Raw genomic sequence first — 14,438 nt, forward strand, 5'->3', positions numbered from 1 at the left:
TCACTGTATCTCTACATACTGTACTCCCACGTATGTGATCCTCACATGTGATCCTGACATTTTGTTGTCTTTAAAGAAATATGTATCCCTGATGCCAGAGCTCTTTTACAGAGGCAGATAATGACACTATCAACACCACCAACTATTTCTGTCTAGGGAAGGACAAACAGGGAAGGGCAGGCAGCATTGTGGGCTGACCAGGTTCACAATGTCAACACTGTCAGTCACCAGAGCAGGACACATAAGCAGGTGTGATACAGTGCCACTGATATGATCAACACTGCATGCAGAAGAGCAGCAGATGTGGCCAGGGATTGTGGTGTCACTGATAGAGGGCCTGCAGTGGAATGACCACTGTCAGCCACTGAAGAATTCCTGGTGGACCAAGGAACACAGGACAGCTCCCAGGCATTCACTATATGGTATGTCGTGGATGTGGGTGCCATCATTTACATGCAAGAGGAACATCTATGTATGCTTAGTTGGATAAGTATTGTAATACTGTAGATTTCTGTTTGTCAGGGTGTACATAGTTTTATGTGGTTGTCAGGTACTTTTATGGGCATTGAGGAGGTTAGGTGCAGTTTGAATGTCATACTCAGATTGTGACCAACAAACCAATTAACATAGTATGTACTGTAAAAGTCAGGTAGTTGGATGTATTAGCCTGTTATTGTGCAACATGGGTTGCTATTTACATTACCTCTTCCTCATATTTTCACAGGACCATCAGGACTCAGACACAGCTGTGCTCCTGCTCATGGTAAGCATAACATTGTTGTGTTACAGTTGTAGATTTAGTGCATTGCATTTGCTAAAGTGTCATCCCAGGCCTGCCGGCTGGATTGATGTACTGTCTGTATGATTGCCAACCTCACAGATTTTTTTCCAATGGAACAAGGCTTAGAGCCATACCCATGTCTTGTAGTTGTGACCACACTGATAGATTTTCAGTATTTACAGGACATTACAGATTGCCATATGTGTCAACTGTGCAGAGGTTTGACAAATGTCAACAGCTTACATCATTGTTGCTCATGAGATTCTTGATTAAAGAGCTCATTCTTTACAAGTAACTACAGAAGTTTCTTAGAAAATAATGTCCTCATGTCCTGATGTATGAGGTTGGGGAATAAACAAGTCTGTAATAATGACAGCATTGTATACAGCTTAACATATATTGCAAGATAGTACTGCAGAGCATAGTAGTGTATGTATTAATGTACTGCTTTTCCCTAAGTGAGGCACAGGTGGGGGTTGCAGGGGCAGAATCTATCAGAGAGGTTGATATCCTTCTTCTGCTGTCATTATCACTGTACACAGTCAGTATGTCTATGCATACCCAGTCCTCTGAGGCCACAGATATCGGATAGTCAGAGGGTGGGGACACTGAACAAGAAAGTGTGGCTACTATGACTGCAGTGAGTGTTGATACTAGCCATAGCCAGAGAGATGGCAAAGTTCCACACAGGCAAATTGATAGGGTGCTTGTAGGATGTCTGCTGTCCTTCCACCACCTGTTACAGGTGTCCTGTCACGTGTCACTTGGCGTATGTTTAGAGCCATCATGGAGGCAAAGGCAGATTTTGAAAGGATCTCCAGATGAATGCTCGGGATTATGGATGCCGCACAGTCTGAAATCCATGACTTCCTCCACCTCATTGCTGATACCCTGGATCTGATGACTGACAAAGTGGAAAGACATTGGGCTGAGAGAGATGACAGAATATCTGTCTTGGAATGATCATTGTCTGTGAGAAAACGTCTGGTTGGAGGTGACCATCAGACTTGTGGATGTAGCTCAGTAACTACATCTGCTGAGAGTCCACATTGCCATGCTCAATCACGCTCCGGTAGTGGCAGTACATTCAGTGCCCCAGAGGCAAGTGTGATGTCCACACCAAGATGTAGCAAACCATGGGCTCATAGTCCTGGGTGTTCCCGTGGAGTATACAGTCCCAGCAGACAGTAGTCATTCAGGTAGTAGCACCGCTTCTGACCTTGGGCATGGAAGTGCCAGTGCAACTCCTGGCAGAGACAGTTCCCATGTTCAGGGGTGGAAACAGTGAGCTATCAGCAATGCCATGCACGGTTCAAAGCTGTCCAACATACAGTCACATAGGGCTAGCACTCAGCTTGACTGTCTTCATGCAGACACTCACACACCACTGTCACAGTCGGGTCATCTGCAGACACACACAGCACATTCCATGGTCCATCTTGCCTGCTTCCCTTCCTGACTCACACATATATTTGACAACCTGCTGGGTTAGCCTAAGCCTCCTGCACCATCACACAATAGCCTGTGCAAGTGATGATATCTGTGCCACATCCCTGTCATCCTTGTCATCCATGCAGGGAAATGATTCTGTGTCTGAGTCACAGGGTGACTATCTAAATTATTATATATTTATTTAATTCACTGTTGCCTTTGACATGCCACTTGAACTGGTCACTGACATATATTGTGTGCTGCCAGCTGTTATGAGCAAGCTGCATTATTTGTGTACATTAAGCTGGTTGATGTTGTAATGTCTGTATACTTATGCAATGAATGTTGTCTCATAGAACTGTTTATGTTTCAAATTCAGGATTGTGTGACATACCTATGGGTACACAGTTACAATAAAACCAGAAACATCAGAACACAAGATGGAATGTCAAAACAGAAGCAAAATGTGTTCACAAAGGTAAAACAGTATAGGTGCATGGCTCCATAGTTCATATGCGTATCACAGGCTAACAGGGACAATGGCTTCATGCAGCCTACTGCTGCCTCCATAATATCTAACATGGTGTGGTACCCTTGATAGGTGTAAGTAGGGTTCTAGGAGCTGACACATCTATAAGCTGTGGCATAGGAGATGAACCATAGACAATTTCCTTGTGTCCATTACAGAAATTTCTCCTAAACCAGTTATGATTGCCTTGTTCTGCATCCCATTGTGTAACTTGCACATGATGAGCATTACAGCAGAAGTGTGCTTTGCTGGATGGGAAGCCTGTTTCATATAGGGTGTAATGTGAGGGTTACATACCTGTCTCTCCAGCATGTTCTATTTACACCACAGTCAAGGTGCAACTGTACAGAATAGGTACTTTTTGTGCTAGTCCTGTTTTGGATGTGCATGTGGTACACATTGGGATCTGACACCTCTCTGTATAGCAGCCCTACACTTCCCCTCCAAAGCATGTAGGAGGCAGAATACACAGTTACAGCCTTGACACGGTCTGCATTGGACATGTCATGTGCACTATGTATTGGGTTACTGTGGTACTTCTCTGGTTATTATAGGTGTCCGATATGCCTGTATACTTACATACCAAAGGTGGCATTGCACTCACTGATAGGTGTGATGAGTGTCGCATACAGTGTAACAATGACATTCTGGGATTTACATGTCATATCAGTCTCTATAGGTTGTGCAACAGTACACAAAGCCCCACATCTTACCTACTGGTGAAAGTGAAAGGCTAGATCACTCCCTGTGTCCATAAGTTCCTGACTTATGGGTCAACTGTTGGAGGTATGCAGACAATACAATTTTTTCCAGGGAGTAGATGACTGTCAAAAGTATAGCATTGTACATTCCTTGGCATGTAGTATTTGTCAATGGTTCTGACAACACCTGAATGTTTGTGTCAGCCCATCCTGGATAACTGTTGGTTCTGATGTGCCACAATGGAAAGCCAGAGGGCTTGCAAAGTACTATCTTGGAGCAAGTTTATAGTAATGAATATGGTGATGACATAAAGAAAAAACTTTTACATAAAGAAACTTTGTTTATAATGAAGTTTGGCACTTTAACTACTAGAGGTATTAATATTGAGTGCAATTGGAATGTTTTAATTTAAATGATTCATTTTTAATTAATTGTATAATTGATTAATTGGTTTTGTTATATAAACTTGAATGAAGTACAGATTTGTATTCTCCTTTAAGGCTCAGGCCGAAGCACTAGATAGTTTTATTAAACTTGTTTCTGCGGAATTGATCCTGGGCAGTTTGTTGTTTTACTAAATTTACAAAATATTTAGACAAAATCATATATGATAACAATAATTGGAAGAACATAACCTCAGAATTATACAAATTATTAGTAAACTATAAAATTAAAACTCAACAAAAGTATTGGGATTTTATCACCAAAGGACATTCAATAAATCTATCCACGGGAAGCAAGACAAATCTATTGTATTCTATCAAACTAACATCTAGCGCACAATATTGGAGAATATACATGTGAAAATTTCTGCATAGATCATTTTATACACCCAATAAACTAGCCAGATTTGGCTCGTCTAACAACGTTATCGCTTGGAGATGCCTACAAGCATGCAAAGCAGACTGGGTTAACATAATTTATGGTTGTATTAAAGTCAAAAAATATTGGAAAGATATTGGCATTTTTTTACAAGCCATATTCACAGATATATTTACTTTAACTAAATCTTTAATTTTATTGAATATTAATGAAAAAACTGAAATGAATAATAAAGATTTATATTTATTATGGACTATACTAGCAGTTGCTAGGAAGTGCATCACTAGAAAGTGGAAATCCACTTCTATACCTTTCTTTGAAGAATTTTTAAAACTACTGAATGAAACTGCAGCAGTGGAAGTCAAAGTCAAAGAATTAAGGATTGCTCCTGAAACATGGACCAACAACCCTTGGAAGAAGATACTATCCCTTATCAAGACAATAAAAAAGAACTCAGACTCTACTTAAAGGAAGAAATGGAGGAAGAAAAACATTTGTTCAAATATCATACTAAATGGACTCAGATTGATTCATTTTATAATCCATTTTCAGGCCAAATGTAAATAACGTATATAGTTTGTTAATCTGTTGAACTATTAAATACCAATTAAGCCATTTATTAAATTTAGAAGAAAATCAATAAAAATTTTTGAGTAAAACTTTTCCCACCTTTAATGTGATCTCTAACCTGTACAATTCAAATGAATAACAAAGAAATCTGTTAGGGGAAAAATTACAAAAAATAAAAAATGTAGAATAAGCTGGTTGCGTAAGTGTGCACACCCTTAAGATAATACTTTGTTGAAGCACCTTTTGATTTAATTACAGCATTCAGTCTTAATGGGGAAACACCTGCCATCAATTAAAGAGACTCTGATTAACCCCAAATAAAGTTCAGCTGTCCTAGTAGGATTTTCCAGACATTTACTCAGTTGTCTGCTACAGCAAAAGTCAAGGTTCGCAGAGAGCTTACAAAGCATCAAAGGGATCGCATTGTTAAAAGGTATCAGTCAGGAGAAGGGTAAAAAAAATTTCCACAGCATTGGCTATACCATGGAACACAGTGAAGACAGTTATCAAAAAGTGTAGAAAATATGGGACCACAGTGACATTGCAAATAACTGGGTGTCCCATGTCCCTCCAAAGTTGATGAAAAGACAAGATGAAAACTGGTCAGGCAGGCTGCCAAGAGACATGCAGCAACACTGAAGGAGCTGCAGGAATTTCTAGCAAGTACTGGTTGTGTACTGCATGTGACAACAATCTCCCATATTCTCCATATGTCTGGACTATGGGGTGAGGTTGCAAGATGGAAGCCTTTTCCTACACAGAAAAACATCCAAGCCCAGCTAAAATTTGTAAAGCAATACATAAAGTCTCCCAAAAGCATGTGGGAAGATGTGTTATGGTCTGATGAGACCAAGGTTGAACTTTTTGGCCACGATTCCAAAAGGTACGTTTGGTGCAAAAACAACACTTCGTGTCACCAAAAAAACACCACCTCCATGGTGAAGCATGGTGGTGACAGTATCATGCTTTGGGGTTGCATTTCTTCAGCTGGAACTGGGGCTTTAGTCAAGGTAGAGGGAATTATGAACAATTCCAAATACCAGTCACTTTTGGCCCAAAACCTTCAGGCTTCTGCTAGAAAGCTGAAGATGAAGAGGAATTTCAGCTTTCAACATGACGATGACCCCATGCATACATTCAAATCAGCAAAAGAATGGCATCACCAGAAGAAAGTTAGTTTTAGAATGCTCCAGCCAGAGCCCAGACCTAAATTCAATAGAAAATCTGTGGGGTGTGACCTGAAGAGGGCTGCGCACAAGAGATGCCCTCACAATCTGACATGTTTGGAGAGCTTTTGCAAGGAAAATGGGCAAATATTGCCAACTCAAGATGTGCCTTGCTGATAGACTCCTACCCAAGAAGACTGAATGCTGTAATTAAATCAAAATGTGCTTCAACAAAGTATTAGTTTAAGGGTTACACACTTATGCAACCAGCTTATTCTACATTTTTTTAAATATTTTTTCCCCTATCAGATTTCTTTGTTTTTCAATTAAATTGTACAGGTTATAGGTCACATTAAAGGTGGGAAATGTTTTGAAATGATTTTTTGTGGTTTCATTTTTTTACATTACAGAAACCTGGCATTTTAACAGGGGTGTGTCCACTTTTTATATCCACTGTATATATGTATATATATATATATATATATATATATATATATATATATATATATATATATATATATATATATAGAGCTAAATAGATATGTGTGTATAGATTTATGCATGCATACAGATATATATATATATATATATATATATATATATATATATATATATATATATATATATCAATCTCTCTCTCTCTCTCTCTCTCTATATATATATATATATATATATATATCTACAGGTCTACTTCATATGACTGAAAGCTCATCTGATCGACAACCATTTGACTGACACCACAACACTGAAAGCTCAAAACACCTAAAGCTCATATGATCGACGCTCATAACATTGACACATGAAATCCAAAGCATTATACCCTTTCCCAACTGTAGCTTGACCCTGGAGTAGGAATGAATAGTTAGGGGGAGTGTGGGGGGGTGAAGCCTTCCACATATGTCATACGTTTTAAACATACATATGGATACTTTTAACAGAATTGACTATACTCATGTACATAATGTGGGGGGCTGTGCCTCCCCTCCCCCCCTAACTATTTATTCCTACTCCAGGGTCACGCTACAGTGGGGAAAGGGCATAATGCTTTGGATTTCATCTGTCGATTTTATGAGTGTCGATCATATGAGCTTTAGGTGTTTTGAGCTTTCAGTGTTTTGGTGTCAGTGTTATGGTTGTCGATCATATGAGCTGTCGATCATATGAAGTAGACCCATATATATATATATATATATATATATATATATATATATATATATATATATCTATAGGGAGAGTGAGATAGTGACAGACAGATATGTATACATATATGTATGTATCTGTGGACACATCTATATATAACAATTAATTCTGAGTGGGAACAACAGAATTGCACTCTGCTTAACTAAGTGTATGAGCATGTCCAGTTGTATTTTTGCTAGTTATAAACTGACTCCAGCCTACACCTACCTGTACTCCAGTCAGAATTTGTGTGTTACACAAAATGACATCTGTCCCTGTTTCTGCACTGCTGCTTGTCACTGAACCTGGCTACGACTTTTTTCAGTTGTGTGATGTAATTAATGTCATAAAGGTTAATACTATTACACAACACACAAAATGACAGTCTATAAAACAAAATGTTATACTACCTGACATCCAAAAAAACGTGGTTACATCTAGATTAGAACCATGAATGTCACCACACAAGCTAATTGCCCTAGTCGTTTGAGCCACACAAGCTGATTGACAGACAGTGATCATTTATCACACAATCAATTGCATAAATACATATATTGTTATTGCTGCACTAAGAAACATATAAAATGTATGATCAGTTTCTATGTTACTGTCCTGAGACTGCCTGGCATGCTGATATACCATTGATGAGTTTGTGTTACAGCAGTTACAAGGGAATACTGCTGTGTTGGGGTGGTGCAATACCACCACCACATATTCTTCTGGGAAACACAGCAGTCTGACTATCATGTCACCCCTCTGTCTAACAACTCCCTTGACAGATGTACAAGTAATCTCTTGAAGTAGGACTGCATGACTGTTCAATGCATGAGGCCTAGTGACTACTCATAGAAACAAGCCAGTGGAATGGGTATCTGTAGTCCCATGTGGATGTAATTTCTGTCCAAGTAGCCCACTATATTTACTTGCATAATGTACCAGATCCATATGTACAATGCCAAATCATAATAATTCTTACCAGTACTGTGTAGGTTACAGACTTACATTACAAATGCAGCAGCTGACACAACCATAGTTCAGGGCGGACTCTGTCTGATGCAAGAAGTACACAGCCAATACATGGGTAGGTACAGGATGTGTGAGTTGCCTGCCATAATTTTTAATTCCTGTATGTGCGTAGGAGTATGGTGTCAGTCCCTAGGGCCCTAAGTTGTCGTGAATATGCTATGCATTGCTCTTTTCAACAGCCAGGACATACTGAGCATGCCTACATCTGCCCACAGTCCTCCTGTGACTGTGGCTGTGGTGACCTAGGCACTGGTGGGGGACTGTGTTTCCCATCCCTTTCTGATCCTGCTGCAGCGGTTTCTGCAGCAGCAGTGGGGGATTGTGTATCCCATCCCTTTCTGATCTTGCTGCAGCTATTTCTGCAGGATCATATTTTGTAGCATAGCACATACTGTGAATATATGCGTACATGTGGCTGAAGAAAACTGCAGATCTCCACCAGATATATCTAGGCACTGGAACTGTGACTTCAGCAGCCCAGACACATGCTCTATGATGTTCCTAGTTTGTGCATGTGCCTCATTATGGTGTTCTTCTGTGGGTGTGTGTGCATTTCTGATGGGTGTCATCATCCATAGTTCCAGGGCATAGCCAACATCTCCCAGTAAATGGCCATGTGGGATGTCCCCCCATAGCAAACATCTGGTACAGCTGTGATGTGTGCCAGATATGGGAATCATGATAACTTGAAGGGCTGCCAGCACACACATTTAAGATAATCCCCTGGACATTGCACACGATCTGGCATTTGATGGAGTGGTGCCCTTTGTGGTTAATGTAGATTCTACCCAGCTCACCAGGTGGAACCTTGATGTGTACATGGGTGCAATCTATGGCACCTGGTACCTCAGCGTAGTGTTCTACATGGCAGAACTGTTGCATATTACTGGCCCTCACCGCAGGGGAGAAAGGAAAATATATGTGCTCCCTGGCATGTGGTAGCATAGCATCCAGGAACTGGTGGAGTATCCTGGATGCAGATGCCTGTCACACCCTCATCATGTCCCCAGTTGGTCTTTGAACTGTACCTGTAGCTAGTATCCTAAGGGCTGCACATACTTTGGCTTCCACTGGGATGGGTTCCCCTCTGTTGGCTCTGGGTCTGAGTTGAGGGTGGCAGAACTCAGTGAGTTCTTTTAGTATGTTCCTTTCCACCCTGTAGTGCTATGCAATCTTCAGCTCATGTAGCTCCTGGAAGTTTACCCTGGGCCTGAACATTCTTCTCCTCAGCATATTGTCAGCAGCAGCAGCAGCATTGACTCCAGCATCTCACACATACAGATGTAGCAGACCTGCAGAAGCCCCTTACATTATCTGTTCAAATTCCCAAGTCTGTGCTCCAGTGGTCCAGAGTACTGGGGAAAAATCAGAATGTAGAGTGTATGCATACTTTATACAGGTCTGATGTAGGTCCAGCATGTGTAATTGGCTAATTATTATGCATTTCACCTGCCTAGATTCTAATTAACATCATTTACTGGCCCTACTTTATTGCACAATGCAGTGCTATGGGCCATGCCCTGCAGCATAGCTCATATAAAAGTCAAGATCAATAATTGAATATATGCGGTTTTAATTACTTTCTACCTATGTCATCACAATAAACTGAATGGTCTTGCCCACGCAAACATGCTCAGCTATGTGGCATGTCACACAAACATGTGAATTAGGAATTATAAAATTCTTAATACTAATGGGACACTCTCCCTGCTAGCATCCACATCCAGTGGAAATATCAACATGGTGTAGGAGCCTACATGAAAGTGTGTGTTCACAGTTGCTCCTTTTACTGATTCAACAAATTCACCTCATTTGTATACATATGCTTGCTGACAACGTGGTAACTACATGGTTTATAGCCATATGACCTAGGAAACAGCACCAATGCATCACTGTGTGGACCCAAAGCAATGTCCTATAATACATTTCTGACAAATATTATAAAATACTTTTTATTGCTTTTTTGATCAGTTCAGCATGTTTGTGCAGTGTGACACAGAGCAAACATGTCAAAATCATTACAAAAATTTATTTTTACATATTTTCTTGCATTTTCAGACATCTAAAATGTATTTTTCAGACATCAATGCATGTGATCTAACCATTTCAGGGGAGTTATGTCCATATTTGTGGACTTTTACATCCCCTTCTTTCTGTGTACACTCCTGTATGCAGAAAATTACCACGTACACTAAGGACATGGACACAGGGTTACACGGATGCCTTTATGCTTGTTGGATAGCTTCACGTGGGTCATTTGCATATGAATCACCTGCTTATGAGGTAATTTGCATTACACAGAACTTTCCTTACTTGCACATGCTTACGGACCACTAAGCAGCACTTACTGAATCTAAATCTGTTCACGCTCGTGTACGCATCACACCACGATGCATACACAAAAAAATTCCGTAGGCTTTAATGAATCCCCCCATGAAACTATATACATTATATATAATATTTAAACACTTAAAAACAGGCAATAAAATAAGTTTGAGACAGTAAGTAGTGATTATGGAAAATTATACGACGACCCCCCCCCCCATTAATATTCCAAAACGTGCATGCTGATTGGTCAGCATGTACGTTGTAAATCAGACTTATACTAATGGAAAAAGGTCCAGTCGTCTGGACTTTTTCCATTAGTATAAGTATTTTTTTTTTTTTTTAGAGCAACAGAGAATGCAAGATCTCCGTTGCTTTTTAGAAACTGTCTCGCTATGTTAAAGGAGTTTAACATAGCGAGACAGCTTTAAAAAATGTAACAGAGATCGTCCTTTCTCTGTTGCTTTTTTTAAAGCTGTCTTACTTTGTTAAATGGGTTTAACATAGCGAGACAGCTTTAAAAAAAAGCAACGGAGATTCTCCATTGCTTTTTTTAAAGCTGTCTTGCTATGTTAAACTCCTTTAACATAATGAGACACTTTGTAAAAAGCAACGGCGATCTTGCTTTCTCTGTTGCTTCCACCCACAGCTCTGATGAACTGCGTAAGCATATGCATGTGCAGTACATCAGAACTGCCTCAGAATACCAGACAGCTGTGGAAGGGCAGCACGGAGGCATTATACAATGCCATTATTTAAGAAAAGTAAGTATTTTTTTTCATAAATAATGTAATTGTATAATAGCAATAACCCACTTCTGGGTGTGGGCAATGCTGGATTTACCCACGGTTGTCTTTGTTTGGCCACTCGGGCTTCGCCCTCATGAACAAACCACACCAACCGTGGGTAAATCCAGCATTACCCACACCCAGACGTGGGTTATTGCTTAATTATACAACGACCCCCCCCCCGACCAAACCACACCAGCCATCGGTAAATCCAGCATTACCCACACCCAGGTGTGGGTTATTGCTTAAATACTTCCTACGTATCATATACGGATAAAGTGATTTGTCATAAGTTATTAGATTTATGTTAAGATATTTAACACAATAGTACATGCATTAATCAAATTATTAATGCTAGGTTTATACTTTTAAATTATTTTAAAATATTAGATATTTATTTATTTGCTATTTGAATACAATCTAACCAGTCAAAAAGTGTATCATTTCTCCAATTTTTTTATAAAGAAAGTTTCAGTAGAGCAAAGCAAATGATAAGAGCTCTTAGAATGTATGATTCTATTGTAGTTTTTGGAATGTGCAAGATAGCAAACTGTCAAGAAATAATTGGTAGATTTCAAATGTTGCATTGACTTTGCATTGTTATACAAATTGTAATTTCTTAGAATATTTACAGTTGCATAGAATGTGTAATAAATCAGGCCCTACTTTACTACAAAAATTGCAACTACAGTATTAGACAATGAGGAGTTAAAATGTGCTAGTTTCTTAGGGGTTAAATAAGCATAATTTAAAATCATATTGTGAGTGTAGTATAATTTAGGAAGGGAATAAACTGATATTTGATATTATTAAATATATTATAGAATTCTCATCTATAATGCTATCATTTAATTTGGTCCAGTATGTTGCATTTAAAAATGCTGATCGCATTTAACTTTTATACAATTTGTATGCAATAGATGCAGGTTTTGATGAACTGAGAATAAGAATCAATTGCCAGAATAAACCAATTTTATTTAAATTAATCTAATGGGTATTACATTTTGTGTTTAATACATTAATCTGTGGTAAGATAGGCAAGTAACCTTTAAGCAATTTGAGACAGTCTAACAGTTGTCATATACAATTTGTACATTTATATATAAGATTCCACACTAAAAATTATTTCAATAAAGGAAGAGAAGACAAATTAATCACTAGACTACTAATACGAATGGTTGAGTTGTTGTGAAGTGGCTGAACAACTTTGTAATTTCATATAGATTAAGCTGTTTCATTAGATTTTGAAAGTGAAGGATTTTAATCTTGATGGTAGGATGACTATGCAATTTTTTTAGCATCCATTAACTTCAGAAAAGGACAAGAAAAAGAATTGTGTGTGTAGATTTTTTATAATTCTGTGTGACAGTAGGCTATATATCACGGTTTTGTAGTTTGTTATATATACAATGGAAGACTTTTATATTGATATGAAAGACAGTAAATATACCTGTTCATATATTGCTTTGAAGGGAAACAAGACAACTAAGTAGGATTTGATTTGTAGGAATACAAGTACAGGGCTGCTTGTGAGTTAGATAAGACTTTAGTTGTTTTTTTAAGAGTATAAATATTGGAGTGATTGTAATAATAGAGACATAAGATTCCATGCTTCGGAAATATTATTTGAGTGTAATGAATCGCCTGCAATGTTGTTGGCTTTGGAGATTTCCTTCAGTGATTTGTCTTTGGTGCATGAAACTCTTCTGGGGGAGTATAGTTGAATAATGTTACTTAGACAAGGGTAGTTTTCAGGTTTGAGGAAAAAAATCACCTCTCAGGCCAATGAGAAATCTATGTACAATAGTCCTCACTAACATGGGAGAACACTGTACCCTCATGTAATGCCCTCTCTGATAAATCTGTCTCTTTTGAATTACAATTAAAACTCAGGACTACTACTAATCCTGGAACATATAGAAACTATTCAAAGGCAAATTTCTTACTGTTAAGTGATAACCTAGGACAATTTTAAGTCCACCCCCAACCCCTGAGAACAAACCTGACTATGCAGAATTCTTCATAGAGACCCTGTACAATCAAGTGAATTTTTGCATAGAGACAGTTGTGCCTACCAGGAATAAGCACAGAACAAACTGAAAAAAAAAACACCCTTATGGAATTCCAACATCACTAGGTTGCATATCTCTTAACTGTCCAGATTTTCACAGAATGTCTAGATTTGTGCTTCATATTTTGGTCTGTCCATCATAATGAGTGTTTGTCTAGCACAATACTGAGAACTGAAGTCACTAAAGAATGACAAAGATTTGAGAATCGTGTTTCAAATCCTGCAGTAAATACTGTACATACTAATGCGAAACTTGTTATTTTAGCAAATTCTAATGTCAATAAGAACAGCATTAAAAATCTATCCTGGATTTTTGACCTTTGTTCCCCAGTTATTTTTGGCTTTGTCCAGATTACTTGTGCTTAGAGGTTGAGAGATATGATAGGATGTATAAGAAAAGGAACAAAAGTCCTAGCAACAATTAAGAAGTTCAGTACTCAGCAGGCTAAAAGAAATCGTTCGTCAATCTAAACATGTAACTCAGTAGGCAATTAAAGTCCACCAAAGCCAGACTTAAGGTAAAAATCACCTCCCAGGCCAAGGGCAGCCATATAGCTGTCTTTAGCTATGTCTGCAACCCCACAGACAGCAAACAACAATGTTCAGAACTAATTGTAAATGGAGCCACCTGCACTGAGCCAGATGACATTGCAAATCAACTGGCTGACAAATTAATCTCCAGTTTTTCCCCATCTATTCCCACCCCCCACCCATTCCTCAGGAAATATCATCAAGCATAACTCCCCCCAACTATCATCAGGGAACAGGTCCTTGATGCTCTCTCCAAGGCCAAGAATACTGCAATGATGGGCCCCAATAATATCCTAGAATGTCTCCGGAATAGCATGAAATGTGACTTATCAGGACCACTAGGGTCAATATGCTCCCTTCAGTATGTACCTGACCAGAGACTTGCAACAACTGGAAATGTAATCAACATATCATAAACAGATCTTGTCAAAGTTCTATCCTTGTAATCAGTCATTACAGACTGTTGAGGGTCGATCTATGCCTGGTATACAAGGCATCTTTTGATTTTGCTCTGGTG

At 38.8% G+C, this 14,438-nt stretch overlaps 1 long non-coding RNA gene across 1 annotated transcript in view; it reads left to right on the forward strand.

Annotated features, from left to right (window-relative positions):
* Nucleotides 1-715: 715 nt before the first annotated feature.
* The window catches only part of LOC122817344, a 20,164-nt gene continuing 6,441 nt past the window's right edge, over nucleotides 716-14,438 (forward strand). The window contains exon 1 of the long non-coding RNA XR_006367212.1: nucleotides 716-763. This is a non-coding gene — a long non-coding RNA (uncharacterized LOC122817344). The remainder of the gene's footprint in view (nucleotides 764-14,438) is intronic.

This window comes from Protopterus annectens, chromosome 12.part0 (assembly GCF_019279795.1).
Source record: "Protopterus annectens isolate FY-2018-M chromosome 12.part0, PAN1.0, whole genome shotgun sequence".
Classification (NCBI taxonomy): Eukaryota; Metazoa; Chordata; order Ceratodontiformes; family Protopteridae; genus Protopterus; species Protopterus annectens.